Below are 17,962 nucleotides of genomic sequence, written 5' to 3'. Positions count from 1 at the left end.
TACATTATTTATAAGTAAATTTATAAATAAAAAGCACATTATATTAAATAAATAATACATACATTTATTTATTAAATACAAAACAATAATCAATGTAAAATGTGAATATAATATAAAATACATCATTTATATATACATAATAAATAATAATAAATAATATATAATATATAAACTCATCTTCCCCAAAGAAGAAGAGAATAGAAGAAAAGGAGAAAGAAGAAGAAGAAAAAAATAAATAAATAAGTGGGATCCACCAAAATGCTCGTTAGAGCCGTTGCAGGGGTCACTGGCGGATGCTGTGGCGGGTTGCTGGAGGTGGCAGTGAGAGGGTGGCGGCCAGTGGCGGAGGTGGGTCACGGATGGTTGCAAGTGGCCTTATGAGATTAAGGTATATGGATTATGAACCATGCCCCACAAATTAATGTAATTTTTTCTTTTGAGATTCTCATCACAAGTGTACATAAAGGGAATGTCGATATGTCACTTTCTAAATTACTTCGAATTGTAAGTTTTCATTCTTTAAAAGAGTAGATGCTGCGAGAAAATTTTCACTTCTAGGAAGATTTTGTTCAGTTATGAACGAAATTCGTCTTTGCTCTTGTATTGCTATTTTTCTTCTTACAAGAAATGTATGTCCTCCAATAAAGTTCACACTAAAACTTCTTGATTCATCTTCTTTGAATATAACATAATTAAACTGTATTGGGAGTGATGCATATAAATTATCTAAAATTGTGCTTGACAATTTATATGTTACAAATATTATGTGAAACATAAAGTGTAATGTAAGTTGAAGAAAGCGATAGCAGCACATGTTTAGGGTCTAATTTTCATGTAATATAATCTAATACAAGGAAAACAAAGTATAGTAGCAACTAGCAACCATAATTTAAGTAAATGCTTCAATCTTTATATAAATAAAAGAATTTTTAACGATAGTCTTTATAGCATTTATGGTTGTCGTTATTGTGCTTTAAAGTATTGTACTTAGCGATTATGTAATGACTTAAAAGGGACACTTTTTAAATTGTACAATCATTTAATGCACATTAACCACCTCTAACAATTTAAAGAAAACTCTGAACAACTTAAAGCTAAAGGTGTGTAAATATAGATACCCTCTGTTTACATATGAAACCATATCCAACTTGGGGTACTGCCAACTTAGGTTCCATTGTCACTTTAAGTAGGAGTTTCTAACCTTTGATGATACTGCCAACATCAATGCGATTTGCGATTTGATTTTTTTTTTTGAAAGGCAAGTTGCTGGCATCGAATACTCTCATTTTCCACGCACGCACGCGCTTTCGGACAGGAAACCCGAACCGCATTACAAGAATTCGAACCTTAAACCATCCTGAGGGGCAGGCGGTCGGACCTGGGTCCTGCAACGGGTCAGTAAAACCTTCCCGGGGCAATCCGACTCTCAGGAAATAAATCCCACAGATATTTTTCAGGGGAGAGACTCGAATTTGAGACCTCCCACCCCCATCCCAATGCACAAGTGCAAAGGGGTGAACCACTGGACCACTCGAGTAGGTTCAAGTTTCGGGGGGTTTTACCTAACATTCGATTGTACTGCTAACATCGTCGCGAATTGGATTTCCTCCTAATGTGTGTGTGGCTGACATATGATCGCGAAGGTGGTTAAGTTCCTTTTGGGTGATGCCGATATCACCATTGAAAAAAAAAATTGAAAAACTTAAAGTGTGCAAATTAAACAAAATTAAAAGTACAAGGTATATAACTATATAACTATAAAAGTATCTAGATAAAGGATTTAAAGGAAGTGTGTATGGCAAATATAGAAAGAAGTACGGAATACCAAAAAGGAAAGTAGTTATCAAACAGGTGTTAGACTGAAATCAAAGTCAAACCAACACGTTCCTCCACCATCGTTCAACGTTTGACTGCCATGAATTCACTTCAATTTTCTCTCTCCACCGCTACAACCACCGCATCACCGCCGGCGAACTCAATTTCAGCCGCTAAACATAAGAGCTACTTCTACGCCGACGTCGTTTTCGAATCAATGAGTTGTTGTTACCAGAGAACGTGGTAAAAAAATGGCAAACTCATCAAAGCTCTTGTAAATTCTTTTCTCATATTGGTTCTGTTTTTGTACTATTACTGGATTCGATTGCGTTTTAATAGTTTTTGTACTATTCTGTTTTTGTACTAAATCTTTGTGAGATGAAAATGGGGAAGATTATGTTTAGGGATGCTTAATACTGCATCTATCTTGCTAAAATTTGAAATTAAATTGTTTTAATTAGTGGTTGTAATTATCATCATGCATTGATTTTATTGATATATGTACTGATGATTTTGCGTAATCCTGACCGATGACTGTAAATTATTTATTGCACTGATTGTAATTAGGTGGTTTTTTTTTTTTTTTTTACTATATAGAATTGAGATGTATGTGTTAAAATTAGTGCAAATATGCTCAACTAATTCATTTTGACTCCAAACTAATCCCTTAATTTTCTCATTTATGGTTTTGTTGGACTACTTTCTTTCTTTCATGTTGTATGGCTTTAACAAGTGTGGTAGATGTATCTAATCATGTTGTATGTACTTTAATCTTGTATTTAAGCTTGTTGATTGTAAGCATTGAAAATCAATCCAACACATTCTACTTTCACTTATTCATTCTTTTAGTTTATTAAACTTATATTTCCAGCAAGATATCTAGTTGTTTTATGGTATCTAGAGCAAGGTTTTAAAATTAATCTTTGTGTGCAAATACTCAAAGTTACAAAGCTAAATTCTTGCTATCAAAAATGGAAGTTTCAAATGTAAACAACGGTGGTATGATCAACGGCATGGAAAGACTTGTAGGCAACAACTACAAGTATTGGAAGATGTGTATGGAAGCTTATCTCCAAAGTCAAGACCTATGGGAACTTGTGGCCGGAAGTGATGCCATAATTCCCGTAGAAACTCTTGAGCAAGGCGAGTCACGAAGAAAATGGAAGATCAAGTGTGGGAAGGCTCTCTTTGCGTTGAGGACATCAATTAGTAAAGAGTTCATAGAACACGTTTGTGATCTTAACTCGTCAAAGGAGGTTTGGGATACTCTTGAGAAACTCTTTAGCAAGAAGAATACCGCACGGTTGCAATTCTTGGAAAATGAGTTAGCAATCTCAAGACAAGAAGGTATGTCAGTTTCTGAATATTTTTTACGGGTCAAAAATCTTTGTTCTGAAATTTCAGAGATTGATTCAAACGAGAAAATCAGTGAATCTCGGCTGCGAAGATATTTAATTCGCGGTTTGAAGAAAGAGTACGTTCCGTTCATAACCTCTATTCAGGGGTGGGCTACTCAACCTTCGGTTGAAGAATTAGAAAATTTACTCTCTAATCAAGAAGCTTTGGCCAAGCAAATGGCTAAAGGATTTGAAAATGATGCGGTATTGTTTTCAAAAGGGAAGAACTTTAAGAAAGGTTCTTCTAGCAAAGAAAAAGAAGAAGAGCAAACTAGTTACAAAAGTAACTATGAGAAGAAACCTCCCACATGTTACAAGTGCGGGAAGGTTGGTCACATCAAGAGATATTGTCGTTTGAAAGTCACAAAAGCAAACATGGCTTGTTCAAGCAACGATGATGATGAAGTCAAATGGGAGCAATGTTTTACCGTTGATACGGTTGTTAAGAAGAATCAATGGATTGTTGATTCGGGTTGCTCTCATCACGTGACCGGTGATGGAACTCTTCTTCATGACGTTAGAGATCACAATTAAAATCGAGTTGTAATCACGGCTGACCACTCAACTCATCCGGTTAAAAAGGAAGGTAATGCTATTATTGATGTTAATAATAATACTTTTACTTTGGAAGATGTTTATCTTGTTCCTAAATTGACCAAGAATCTAGTTTCGGTACCTCAAATTACCGAATCTGGAAAACATGTTCTTTTTAGTCCAACGGATGTGAAAGTCCTTGAGAATGTCAAGGAGATTGTGGGTGATGTTCTTTTCACGGGAGAAAAGAAAGGTTCTTTGTTTGTGTTGTTCGCAGGTGAGGCTTATGTGAAGAAAACAAGTCAAACCGACAACAGAGCTATTTGGCATGCTAGACTAGGCCATGTGGGATATCAAATGGTGCAAAAGATATTCTCACATAAGCTAGTTGATGGAATTCCTCAATTAAAGAATATTCATGAGGAAGTAATATGCCAAGGATGTCAATATGGAAAGTCACACCGACTTCCATATAAGAAGTTAACAAATCGAAAACAAAGTTTGCTTGACTTAATTCATACGGACTTGATGAGGCCAACATAAACACCAAGTTATAGCGGTCATTGCTATGTCATGGTGTTAATTGATGACTATTCTCGGTTTACTTGGGTGAAATTTCTAAAGGAGAAAAGTCAAGCCTTATCAAAGTTCATAGAGTTCAAAGAAGCGGTAGAATCAGAATTTGGGAGAAAGGTAAAAGCTCTTAGGTGTGATAATGGTGGAGAATTCATGTCAAATGATTTCTTTACTTATTGTAAAACAAATGGTATTTCTCGCCAAATGACTTGTCCGGATACTCCACAACAAAATGGGGTTTCAGAAAGAAAGATTGCTTACCTTGTTTCAATATGCTTATCTTGGTTACATGACAAAAGGTTGCCTAGAGAGCTATGGGCGGAAGCACTTCAATGTGCTTGTCATGTGTCTAATCGGTTACCATCTTGGCCAGGTACACAAAAATCAGCTTTTGAGCTAGCTTATGGTCAAAAGCCAAAGCTATTTTTAGGGTGTTTGGTTCTATTTGTTATGTTCATGTTCCAAAAGCTAACCGAACCAAACTTGACCCAAAAGCTCGAAAGTGTATTTTTGTTGGTTATGATTCTCACAGGAAAGGTTGGAGGTGTATGGATCAAGAAACAAAGAAGTTTACCACTTCAAGAGATGTGGTATTTGATGAAGTGTCTTCTAAATTTTCTGAATCAAGCAAAAATGGTGAAGAAAATAGAGATTACAAATTTATGTTTCCTAGCTTCGACACTCAAGAAGAAAGTGAGAATGATGGTGTTTCTCAAACTCAAGAAGAGGCACCTAGTGAAGAAGTACCAACTCAAGTTAGAAGGTCAACAAGAGAAAATAAACAACCAAGACATCTAAGTGACTATGAGGTGAACACAATCACAACTTGTTTCTTTTCAGGTGGCTTAACTGAAGAACCAACATGTTATGAAGAAGCTAAAGATTCTTCGGATTGGAGAAAAGCAATGCAAGAGGAGATTGATGCATTGAAAAAGAATGAAACTTGGGAGCTTGTCAAGAAACCGGAAGCATGTAAACCGGTTACTTGCAAATGGGTCTACCGTTCGAAGAAGAACTCGGATGGAACCATTAATAGGTTCAAGGCTCGGCTGGTGGCTCGTGGCTTTTGTCAAAGTTATGGGCTTGATTATGATGAAACTTTTAGCCCCGTGGCTAAAATGGTAATGGTGAGAACAATAATCTCACTAGCGGCTTACAAAGGGTGGAAATTGTGGCAACTTGATGTAAAGAATGTTTTTCTATATGGAGAGCTTGATCGTGAGGTGTTCATGGAAGAACCTATTGGGTTCATTTTAAATCAATTTCCAGAATATGTGTGTCGGTTGAAGAAAGCTCTTTATGGCTTGAAACAAGCTCCGAGAGCTTGGTATGGTAAGGTTGCACAATACCGTGTCTTTTGTGGTTTTAAGATTTCTGATGCGGATTCTAGTTTGTTTGTAAAGAAAGAACCAGGTTTCCATGTTTTGGTGTTATTATACGTTGATGACATGATTATCACCGGAGAAAACGAGTCAGAAATCTCTCGTTTAAGTGATGATCTTTCGTTTCGTTTTGAAATGAAGAATCTGGGGGAGATTGGATGTTTTCTTGGCTTGGAAGTTGATAAATTAGAAAACGGGTACTTTATCTCTCAAAGGGGTTATGCAAGAAGTCTCTTAGAACGTTTCAACATGGGGGAGTCAAAGCCTATGACTACTCCAATGGAACCAAACCTAAAAATGAAGAAAGATCAAGGAAAAGAGCTCAAGGATGTGAAGTTGTTCCGACAAATGGTTGGAAGTTTGATCTATCTAACCATCACAAGGCCGGAAATTGCTTACTCGGTTGGCATTGTTTCACAATTTATGCAATGTCCAACTAATGTTCATCTTGATGCAACAAAAAGGATCCTTCGTTATGTGAAAGGATCAATAGGCCACGACTTGTGGTATAAGAAGTGTGATAATGTTTTATTAAATGGTTTCGTTGATGCAGATTGGATGGGAGACCCAAATGATCGCCATTCAACTTCGGGTTACTGTTTTAACATGGGTTCCGCTGTTATTTCATGGTGTAGCAAGAAGCAAGAAGTTGTTGCTTTGTCTAGCACGGAAGCGGAATACATAGCTGCAACAATGGCGGCTCAAGAATGTACTTGGTTAAGAAGATTGATTGGTGACATACTTGAAAAGGTTCTTAGCGGGGAGATCGAGCTAGCAAATGTAAGGACTAATGCTCAAGTAGCCGACATCTTTACTAAAACTCTAATGAAGGCCAAGTTCATGGAATTTCGAGAGGCGTTGGAGATTGTTGATCGGGAGTTTGCACGAAGAGGGAGTGTTAAAATTAGTGCAAATATGCTCAACTAATTCATTTTGACTCCAAACTAATCCCTTAATTTTCTCATTTATGGTTTTGTTGGACTACTTTCTTTCATGTTGTATGGCTTTAACAAGTGTGGTAGATGTTTCTAATCATGTTGTATGTACTTTAATCTTGTATTTAAGCTTGTTGATTGTAAGCATTGAAAATCAATCCAACACATTCTACTTTCACTTATTCATTCTTTTAGTTTACTAAACTTACATTTCCAGCAAGATATCTAGTTGTTTTAGTATGTTTATAGAATGAAACGTGGTGTAAATAGCATTCTGATGTTGATTGGTGTTTGAACAGTTTGCTTTACGGCACGTAGGTGTAAATCATCGCATGTTACATGTATCGTTTATAAACGAACATTTTGGATAATTGATTATGATAGTCTCTAAATTTTGTAGTGGAGAGAAATTGGCTGTCTTTTTCATACATTGTTTCACATCATAATCATAATATTATAATTGGAAAAACCATAACCAAGGTTGCCTAGTGGTTGATGACTTGGTGTCCTGGTAGTAAAGTATTGACGTGACTCCAAAGTATCCAATTTTTAGGTGACTTTATGTTCATGAAAAATGTGTATCATTTATATATCGAGTATGATAGCATGATTTCTATGAAGCCGTCTCTGTTTTGGGTTTGTAACATTATATAATATAATTCATGCTTTACTAGACAGTGCTACGACACTGTAAAATCTGTAAGATCTGTTATGGTTCTGATAGTTTGGTGGTGTTTTTTTTTTTTCTTTCTTTTATTGAATAGGCAGCACTTGGGATCAATTGTTTGGAACTTCTTCTGATTTATCACACACACTTGCCTGATCTGGACGGACTTTCTTAACTATTTACTGGTACCCTCGTGTCTCTTTGATTCATCATCCAGTTGTATATATTTCTTTCGTGAAAGATTAAATTTACTGATCTCTAATGTTGTCAAACTCGTTATTTCTCGCTGAGATCTCGTTTTTGGAAGGAACCAAGACGAGATGTCCATCTCGCGAGATTTCTCGGTCAACGGGGTTAAACTTGGTCAAAACCACGATTTCTCGGATTTTCTCGCTCATTGTTCAGATTTTCTCTTAATTTCTCGGATTTTCTTGTAAAATCTCGTAAAAATGTGTGTGTGTGTGTGTGTGTGTATATATATATATATATATATATATATATATATATATATATATATATATATATATATATATATATATATATATATAGCGGCAGGATCAATGGGGAACTAACCAATCGGGGAGAAGCGGGGGGAAACAAAATTTTTATTTTTTTTTTGGATTTTTTTTTTCCGGCATCAAGATGATACGAAAATATGAACATTTAGAAAAGACACTTCGTGATGAATTTTATTATTTAGGCGGGAAAACGATCGACAAAAATAACATTCAAGATAATATTGTTCGTGAATAATATGAACGTTTTTTTCATGTTTTGTGAAGTAAAATTTAGCCCGATTTAGAGTTTAGGGTTTAGGGTTTGGTGTTTTGGGTTTATTCCATAAACCCAAAACACCAAACCCTAAACCCTAAACCCTAAACTCTAAACCGTTCGTGTTAAAAACTCAATCTAAATCCTAAATCTAAACCCTAAACTTTAAATTTCTAAACCCTAATATCTAAACCCTAATATCTAAACCCCAATAACTAAAACCTCAACATACGCTCAAAAAACACGATAATTGTTATATATTACTTCTTCGAGCGTTTTTCCGCCAAAATAAAAACATTTATCACAAAGTGTCTACTAAATGTTCATATTTTCATCCCATCTATAATGTTTGTGAACAAAGTTTTTTCAAAAAACGAAAAAAAAAGTTTTTGCTTCTCCCCCGCTTCCCCCCGATTGGTTACTTCCCTCTTGATCCTTATATATATATATATATATATATATATATATATATAGGTGAGAGATCAAGGGATAAGCACTAATTTGGAGATAAGGGGATAAGTGATTTTGTTTTTTTTATATCTTTAATTCTACAGCTCTAATTTAAAAAATAAAAATTTATGAAAATAGCATTCATTGTGTAGATTCAGAAAAAAAAAAGTTTTTTTTTTTTTTTAAAAAATTTTGAAAGCAGCTTATCATACATCTGATGTATGTTAACCTGTTTTGAGTTATTATTTTTTTTTAAATTCAACCCTATTTAGAGTTTAGGGTTTAGGGGTTAGGGTTTTGGGTTTAGTCCCTAAACCCAAAACCCAAAACCCTAACCCCTAAACCCTAAACTCTAAACCGTTCGTATTAAAAATTCATTCTAAACCCTAAATCTAAACCCTAAACACTGTTTTTCATTAATCAAAAGTCATTTTTTCTCTTTTTTTTTTTTTTTTTTTTTGTTATCATACATCAGGTGTATGAATAGCTGTTAACATACATCAGATGTATGTTAACAAGCCATTAAAAAATATATTTTTTTTCTTAATCTACACAATGAAAACTGATACCAGAATTTTTTTTAAAAAAAATCAGAGGTGTAGAACAAAAGATATAAAAATCACAAAAGTAAACGTAAGTCAACGTACGATCTCCCCAAGATGCCGAGATCTCCCCAAAAATGACCAAACGAGATCTCCCCGAGGTCCGAGTTCTCCAACCTTGTTGATATCATCATCACTTGGGATTCAAATTGTAAGTTTGAGTCGTGAAATACATTGTACAAATTGCACTAATGAATTTTCTTGGCCGAACTACTTGGGCGGCCATCTACCTTTGACAAAGTAACCTTGATGTCTGTTGTTCTATTTTTATGGATGGATATGGTAGAGCTTCAGAGCTGCCCAATTATGGGAATGAAATATGTACTGTTTTATATCCTGTTTCTGCAAAAGCTAGTCATGACATCGGTATGAACTCTATCTTGTATCTAATTTAAATCTTCAGTAATTGTGTAAAGGTGCATCAAGATATTTCAGTAGGGAAATTTCATTGTTAAAATTATTTGTTTATTTATATGTTTTTGGTTTACCAAGTAGCGTGTAGATTTGGATACAACCATATTGTGCAACTACAATATTTGTTAAGATAATCACCTTAACTGGCATTGGATGGAAATCTATTTGAACTATTTACACCATTATATATTTTTTTTTTTTTGAAAGGCAATAATTATATTATTAAAATTATAAAACTAGCAAGATGCTAGGGATTACATAACTCGAATACATAACACGACCTCCGACTATCATTCTACAATGTAACACGAGACGACTAAAACAATACACGATTAATTGGCAACCTACACCATCACGATTCTAAAACTCACGACTTCAATACACTCGAAACACACGACTAAAACAATACACTCGAATCAACAACCGATAACCATGATCCACAAACGAAACCAATCGACAATCACAAATCGGAAACCACGAATCAACAATCACGACTTCAAGTCTTCTCAGCAACCACCACGATCAACCACCGATGACCACGATCCAGAAATGAAACCAATCGACAATCACATATTGGCAACCACGAATCAACTCACACTCACGATTACCGAATACCATAATCCCACGAAAATTACCACAAATCCACGAATCGAAATCCACAACCACGAAACCCACAAAAATCGAACCTGTCGGCGGTGGAGAATATGAAACGCTCCAATGAGGTTCACCAAACTCACTTCGAAGGCCAATCTGATGACCCGAAATCGAAACCAAGAGCACCAAAATCCACCGCAAACCACCCCAACCCGAACACGGAATCACCCAAACCACGTATTCAACTCACGAACAAGTGGTGAACGAGCGGGAGAGCAGCGGCACAGGGATAAATGTCCGGAGAAAAATGAAAACGAGGCGCGAAAGGCATCAAAGGAGAAGCGAACGGGGACAATGAAATGTCCCGTTCTTATTGATTAAAAACGTTCCATATTAATTGATTTCGTTGCGAGGTTTTGACCTCTATATGAGACGTTTTTCAAAGACTGCATTCATTTTAAAACAAACCATAACCTTTATTTCATACATAAAGGTTTAAAAAGCTTTACGTAGATTATCAAATAATGATAATCTAAAATATCCTGTTTACACACGACCATTACATAATGGTTTACAATACAAATATGTTACATCTAAATCAGTTTCTTGAATGCAGTTTTTACACAATATCATACAAACATGGACTCCAAATCTTGTCCTTATTTTAGTATGCAACAGCGAAAGCTCTTAGTATTCACCTGAGAATAAACATGCTTTAAACGTCAACAAAAATGTTGGTGAGTTATAGGTTTAACCTATATATATCAAATTGTAACAATAGACCACCAGATTTCATATTTCAATACACATCCCATACATAGAGATAATAATCATTCATATGGTGAACACCTGGTAACCGACATTAACAAGATGCATATATAAGAATATCACCATCATTCCGGGACACCCTTCGGATATGATATAAATTTCGAAGTACTAAAGCATCCGGTACTTTGGATGGGGCTTGTTGGGCCCAATAGATCTATCTTTAGGATTCGCGTCAATTAGGGTGTCTGTTCCCTAATTCTTAGATTACCAGACTTAATAAAAAGGGGCATATTCGATTTCGATAATTCAACCATAGAATGTAGTTTCACGTACTTGTGTCTATTTTGTAAATCATTTATAAAACCTGCATGTATTCTCATCTCAAAAATATTAGATTTTAAAAGTGGGACTATAACTCACTTTCACAGATTTTTACTTCGTCAGGAAGTAAGACTTGGCCACTGGTTGATTCACGAACCTATAACAATATATACATATATATCAAAGTATGTTCAAAATATATTTACAATACTTTTAATATATTTTGATGTTTTAAGTTTATTAAGTCAGCTGTCCTCGTTAGTAACCTACAACTAGTTGTCCACAGTTAGATGTACAGAAATAAATCGATAAATATTATCTTGAATCAATCCACGACCCAGTGTATACGTATCTCAGTATTGATCACAACTCAAACTATATATATTTTGGAATCAACCTCAACCCTGTATAGCTAACTCCAACATTCACATATAGAGTGTCTATGGTTGTTCCGAAATATATATAGATGTGTCGACATGATAGGTCGAAACATTGTATACGTGTCTATGGTATCTCAAGATTACATAATATACAATACAAGTTGATTAAGTTATGGTTGGAATAGATTTGTTACCAATTTTCACGTAGCTAAAATGAGAAAAATTATCCAATCTTATTTTACCCATAACTTCTTCATTTTAAATCCATTTTGAGTGAATCAAATTGCTATGGTTTCATATTGAACTCTATTTTATGAATCTAAACAGAAAAAGTATAGGTTTATAGTCAGAAAAATAAGTTACAAGTTGTTTTTGTAAAGGTAGTCATTTCAGTCGAAAGAACGACGTCTAGATGACCATTTTAGAAAACATACTTCCACTTTGAGTTTAACCATAATTTTTGGATATAGTTTCATGTTCATAATAAAAATCATTTTCCCAGAATAACAATTTTTAAATCAAAGTTTATCATAGTTTTTAATTAACTAACCCAAAACAGCCCGCGGTGTTACTACGACGGCGTAAATCCGATTTTACGGTGTTTTTCGTGTTTTCAGGTTTTAAATCATTAAGTTAGCATATCATATAGATATAGAACATTTTTTTAGTTGATTTTAAAAGTCAGGTTAGAAGGATTAACTTTTATTTGCGAACAAGTTTAGAATTAACTAAACTATGTTCTAGTAATTACAAGTTTAAACCTTCGAATAAGATAGCTTTATATGTATGAATCGAATGATGTTATGAACATCATTACTACCTCAAGTTCCTTGGATAAGCCTACTGGAAATGAGAAAAATAGATCTAGCTTCAAAGGATCCTTGGATGGCTTGAAAGTTCTTGAAGCAGAATCATGACACGAAAACAATTTCAAGTAAGATTTCCACTCGAAATAAGATTGTTATAGTTATAGAAATTGAATTAAAGTTTGATTATGATTATTACCTTGTATTAGAAAGATAACCTACTGTAAGTAACAAAGGTTTCTTGATCTTGGATGATTACTTGGAATGGATTTAGAAAACTTGGAAGTAAACTTGCAATCTTGGAAGTATTCTTGATTTTATGAAACTAGAACTTTTGGAATTTATGAAGAACACTTAGAACTTGAAGATAGAACTTGAGAGAGATCAATTAGATGAAGAAAATTGAAGAATGAAAGTGTTTGTAGGTGTTTTTGGTCGTTGGTGTATGGATTAGATATAAAGGATATGTAATTTTGTTTTCATGTAAATAAGTCATGAATGATTACTCATATTTTTGTAATTTTATGAGATATTTCATGCTAGTTGCCAAACGATAGTTCCCACATGTGTTAGGTGACTCACATGGGCTGCTAAGAGCTGATCATTGGAGTGTATATACCAATAGTACATACATTTAAAAGCTGTGTATTGTACGAATACGGGTGCATACGAGTAGAATTGTTGATGAAACTGAACGAGGATGTAATTGTAAGCATTTTTGTTAAGTAGAAGTATTTTGATAAGTGTATTGAAGTCTTTCAAAAGTGTATGAATACATATTAAAACACTACATGTATATACATTTTAACTGAGTCGTTAAGTCATCGTTAGTCGTTACATGTAAATGTTGTTTTGAAACCTTTAGGTTAACGATCTTGTTGAATGTTGTTAACCCATTGTTTATTATAACAAATGAGATGTTAAATTGTTATATTATCATGATATTATGATATATAATATATCTTAGTATGATATATATACAGTTAAATGTCGTTACAACGATAATCGTTACATATATGTCTCGTTTCGAAATCATTAAGTTAGTAGTCTTATTTTTACATATGTATTTCATTGTTAATACAATTAATAATATATTTACTTATCATTTAACATAATTAACCAAGTGTATCAATATCTTAATATGATTCATATGTACCTAGTAAGACGTTGTTATAACGATAATCGTTATATATATCGTTTTCGAGTTTCTTAAATTAATAGTCTCATTTTTATGTATATAACTCATTGTTAAAATACCTAATGAGATACATACTTATAATAAAATCATGTTAACTATATATATATAACCATATATATGTTATCGTATAGTTTTTACAAGTTTTAACGTTCGTGAATCACCGGTCAACTTGGGTGGTCAATTGTCTATATGAAACCTATTTCAATTAATCAAGTCTTAACAAGTTTGATTGCTTAACATGTTGGAAACACTTAATCATGTAAATAACAATTTCATTTAATATATATATATAAACATGGAAAAGTTCGGGTCACTACAGTACCTACCCGTTAAATAAATTTCGTCCCGAAATTTTAAGCAGTTGGAGGTGTTGACGTATCTTCTGGAAATAAATGCGGGTATTTCTTCTTCATCTGATCTTCACGCTCCCAGGTGAACTCGGGTCCTCTACGAGCATTTCATCGAACCTTAACAATCGGTATCTTGTTTTGTTTAAGTCTCTTAACCTCACGATCCATTATTTCGACGGGTTCTTCAATGAATTGAAGTTTTTCATTGATTTGGATTTCGTCCAACGGAATAGTGAGATCTTCTTTAGCAAAATATTTCTTCAAATTTGAGACGTGGAAAGTGTTACGTACAGTCGCGAGTTGTTGAGGTAGCTCCAGTTGGTAAGCTACTGGTCCGACACGATCTATAATCTTGAATGGTCCAATGTACCTTGGATTTAGTTTCCCCCATTTACCAAATCGAACAACGCCTTTCCAAGGTGAAACCTTAAGCATGACCATTTCTCCAATTTCAAACTCTATATCTTTTCTTTTACTGTCCGCGTAGCTCTTTTGTCGACTCTGGGCGGTTTTCAATCTTTGTTGAATTTGGATAATTTTCTCGGTAGTTTCTTGTATTATCTCCGGACCCGTAATCTGTCTATCCCCCACTTCACTCCAACAAATCGGAGACCTGCACTTTCTACCATAAAGTGCTTCAAACGGCGCCATCTCGATGCTTGAATGGTAGCTGTTGTTGTAGGAAAATTCCGCTAACGGTAGATGTCGATCCCAACTGTTTCCGAAATCAATAACACAAGCTCGTAGCATGTCTTCAAGCGTTTGTATCGTCCTTTCGCTCTGCCCATCAGTTTGTGGATGATAGGCAGTACTCATGTCTAGACGAGTTCCCAATGCTTGCTGTAATGTCTGCCAGAATCTTGAAATAAATCTGCCATCCCTATCAGAGATAATAGAGATTGGTATTCCATGTCTGGAGACGACTTCCTTCAAATACAGTCTGTGACGACCCGGAAATTTCCGACCAAAATTTAAACTTAATCTTTATATGATTTCGATACGATAAGCAAAAGTCTATAATGTTGAGTCTCAAAAATTTTTGAACTGTTACATGAACTCATTTGACCTTGACTATTCCCGGCGATTCACGAACAATTGTTGTATATATATATATATATATATATATATATATATATATATATATATATATTGTAAAAATAAATATAAAGCATACATAATAGTTTGAATTAATAAAATACAATATAATTATTTGAACTGAAAATGTCAAAGTAATATATAGAATAATTAAACTGCTATTAAAATGAATATACATATATTTGTGTAAATATGATTTTTATTTTATGAATAATTAATAATCACATATATATTGTAATATATATAAAATGTATAAATATCAAACATTCAATAAAGGTTATATATATTATATGATCATTAAATATTACATAGTTAATAATAAATAATAAATTAAAACATAATGGTTATATTAATATTATTATGAGTACTTTCATTATTATTATCAATACTGATATTAATATTAATATCAGTAGTAGTAATATTATTACTTTCAATATAAAATATATAGGTAGGAATTTTAATACATGTGTATTATTATTATTATATATAATATATAAATATGAAATTTTATACAATTGATTTGTTGTATAATCGCTATTGTTATTAGTATTATTGTTATCATTATCCATATCTTAATTAGTAGTAAGATTACAATTTTAGTTATTATTAATGAATACGTATTATTATTATTATTATTATCTTTATCAAGGTTGTTGTTATTAACATCATTGTTATATTAGTATTATTATTATTATTATTATTATTATAAATATAAATGGTATTATAATTATTAATAGGTTTATTAATTATTAATTACTCTGTATAATATAATCAAAGAACAAGATATAGATATATATAGATATTTGTGCATGATTATTGTTCCATATCACTATCATCTTATTTCGCTTTTTCTCTCTTTTCCTGTTTTTCCCTCGCCCGTGATCAATTGTCTACACAAGGAATCTCTACAAACAACCCCACCCATGTTTGCTACCTAAAAGTTGATTAATAATATGATATAGATTGATGATATGCGAAATGGATATATCGGGATATATATATATATATATATATATATATATATATATATATGTATATATATATATATATATATATATATATTATCTTGCATCTTGAAGAACAATAATCATCTTTCCCTTTCTTTCATTACTTCGCTAGTAAACACCATCTTAACCATCTCACCATTCATTGTATGTCACCAAACAATCTATCAATATATTTTACACTTTCATTTTTTTATCAAACCAAGAACGAACCAACTAATTATAACTGTTATCTCTTGTTGCTATATCTATTTCTGTTACAATTCGTAAACCTTCAAACAGGAACACCATCAACGAAAACCCATCATAAATTGTTGTAACTAAATTGTTGCCTTCTATTCGGTTCAAGTCGTAAACCATGAAGGAAACCCAACAAGTTCTTTTCTTCTTCTTTTGCTAAGACAACAACCAAACACTCTAAACCACCTTCATTACTTCTTTGATCAACCTTTGTTACAACTGGGGAAACCCAACCCAAAACCACCACTATCATCACTTTTACAACCATCACCACTGTACCCGTATATAACCATCTCACCATCACTATAACCGCCACAACCAACTCAACCAATCTCGTTACATTCTGCCACTATCCTTCAATTATTTTTCGATCGCTACTATTACGCTGTGTAACGACCCGGAAATTTCCGACCAAATTTAAACTCTAATCTCTATATGGTTCCGACACGATAAGCAAAAACCCTAAAGTTGACCCGCACTTTTTCGATCGTTCTATACTTATAAGATTAATATTTACATAAATTAAACCTTACCAACATGATAAGCAATCCAAATTGTTGAGACTTATGTTTACGAAAAGAGTTTTACACAACGTTTGACCGTCTAGTTTGACCGATGATATCACGAACTATATAATATATGATAATTATACGTTTGTGTATATATATGTATATATACATATTTAACATGATCTAAGAATGTTTTAATATCTCATTTTGTATTAATAACAATAAGTTATAAGTATATTTTGAAACTACTAACTTAAGTTTTCAAAACGATAACCATACGTAACGTTATTTGACTTAAATACTTATGACCTATAATGTTTATACATATATCGTATAAGTAATGTATTTAATCACTTTTAAAGACTTAAATACATAAAACAATATAAGTATATTTACAAAAGATAGCTATATTTGAATCCTCGTTCCGTTTTCTCAAAGATTTCTATACGTATACCTAGGGTATATGTACCCGTATCATACGCAGCTTCTAGATGTATTTACTATTGGTATATACCAATAAAAATCTACTCCTTAGCAGCCTTAAATGATTAAGAAACATGTGGAACCAACCATTTGTCAAGTAGTATGAATTATTTAGCAAGAAAACAAAGTTAGGTATCTTTTTTTTCCTTTATAACCTAAAAACGTTTTTATGCATGCACACCATTTCTTCACCCCATTTTCTCATACTTACACTTCCATTTCTCTCTCAAAATACTCTTAACTTCATACTTAATCATCTCCAAGCATTTTCCCCATCATTTAGCTTCAAAAACAACACTTAAACCTCATAAGAAAACCTTACAAAAACACTTCAAGAAATCCTTCCAAGAACACAAACTTACTTCCAATCTTTCATCCACTTCCATCACCCTTTTGGTTCTAGCTTCTTACTCCTCTTTTACAGCAACCTTGTCCAAGGAACTTGAGGTAGTAACTATGTTCATAACTTTATTCGATTCATATATATATAGCTATCATATTTTGTGGTATACAATTTTAACAACAAGAACATAGTTTGAAAGTTTTCAAACTTGTTTGCAAACTAAATAGATCCTTCTAACTTAACTTTTAAAATACTTCAAGACCTGTAATATAACTTAAATATATGCTAACTTAACAAGGTATAACTTGGTTTTTCAAAGATTACCTTA

This window comes from Rutidosis leptorrhynchoides, chromosome 2, assembly GCF_046630445.1.
Source record: "Rutidosis leptorrhynchoides isolate AG116_Rl617_1_P2 chromosome 2, CSIRO_AGI_Rlap_v1, whole genome shotgun sequence".
Classification (NCBI taxonomy): Eukaryota; Viridiplantae; Streptophyta; class Magnoliopsida; order Asterales; family Asteraceae; genus Rutidosis; species Rutidosis leptorrhynchoides.
This window is presented reverse-complemented; position numbering follows the sequence as displayed.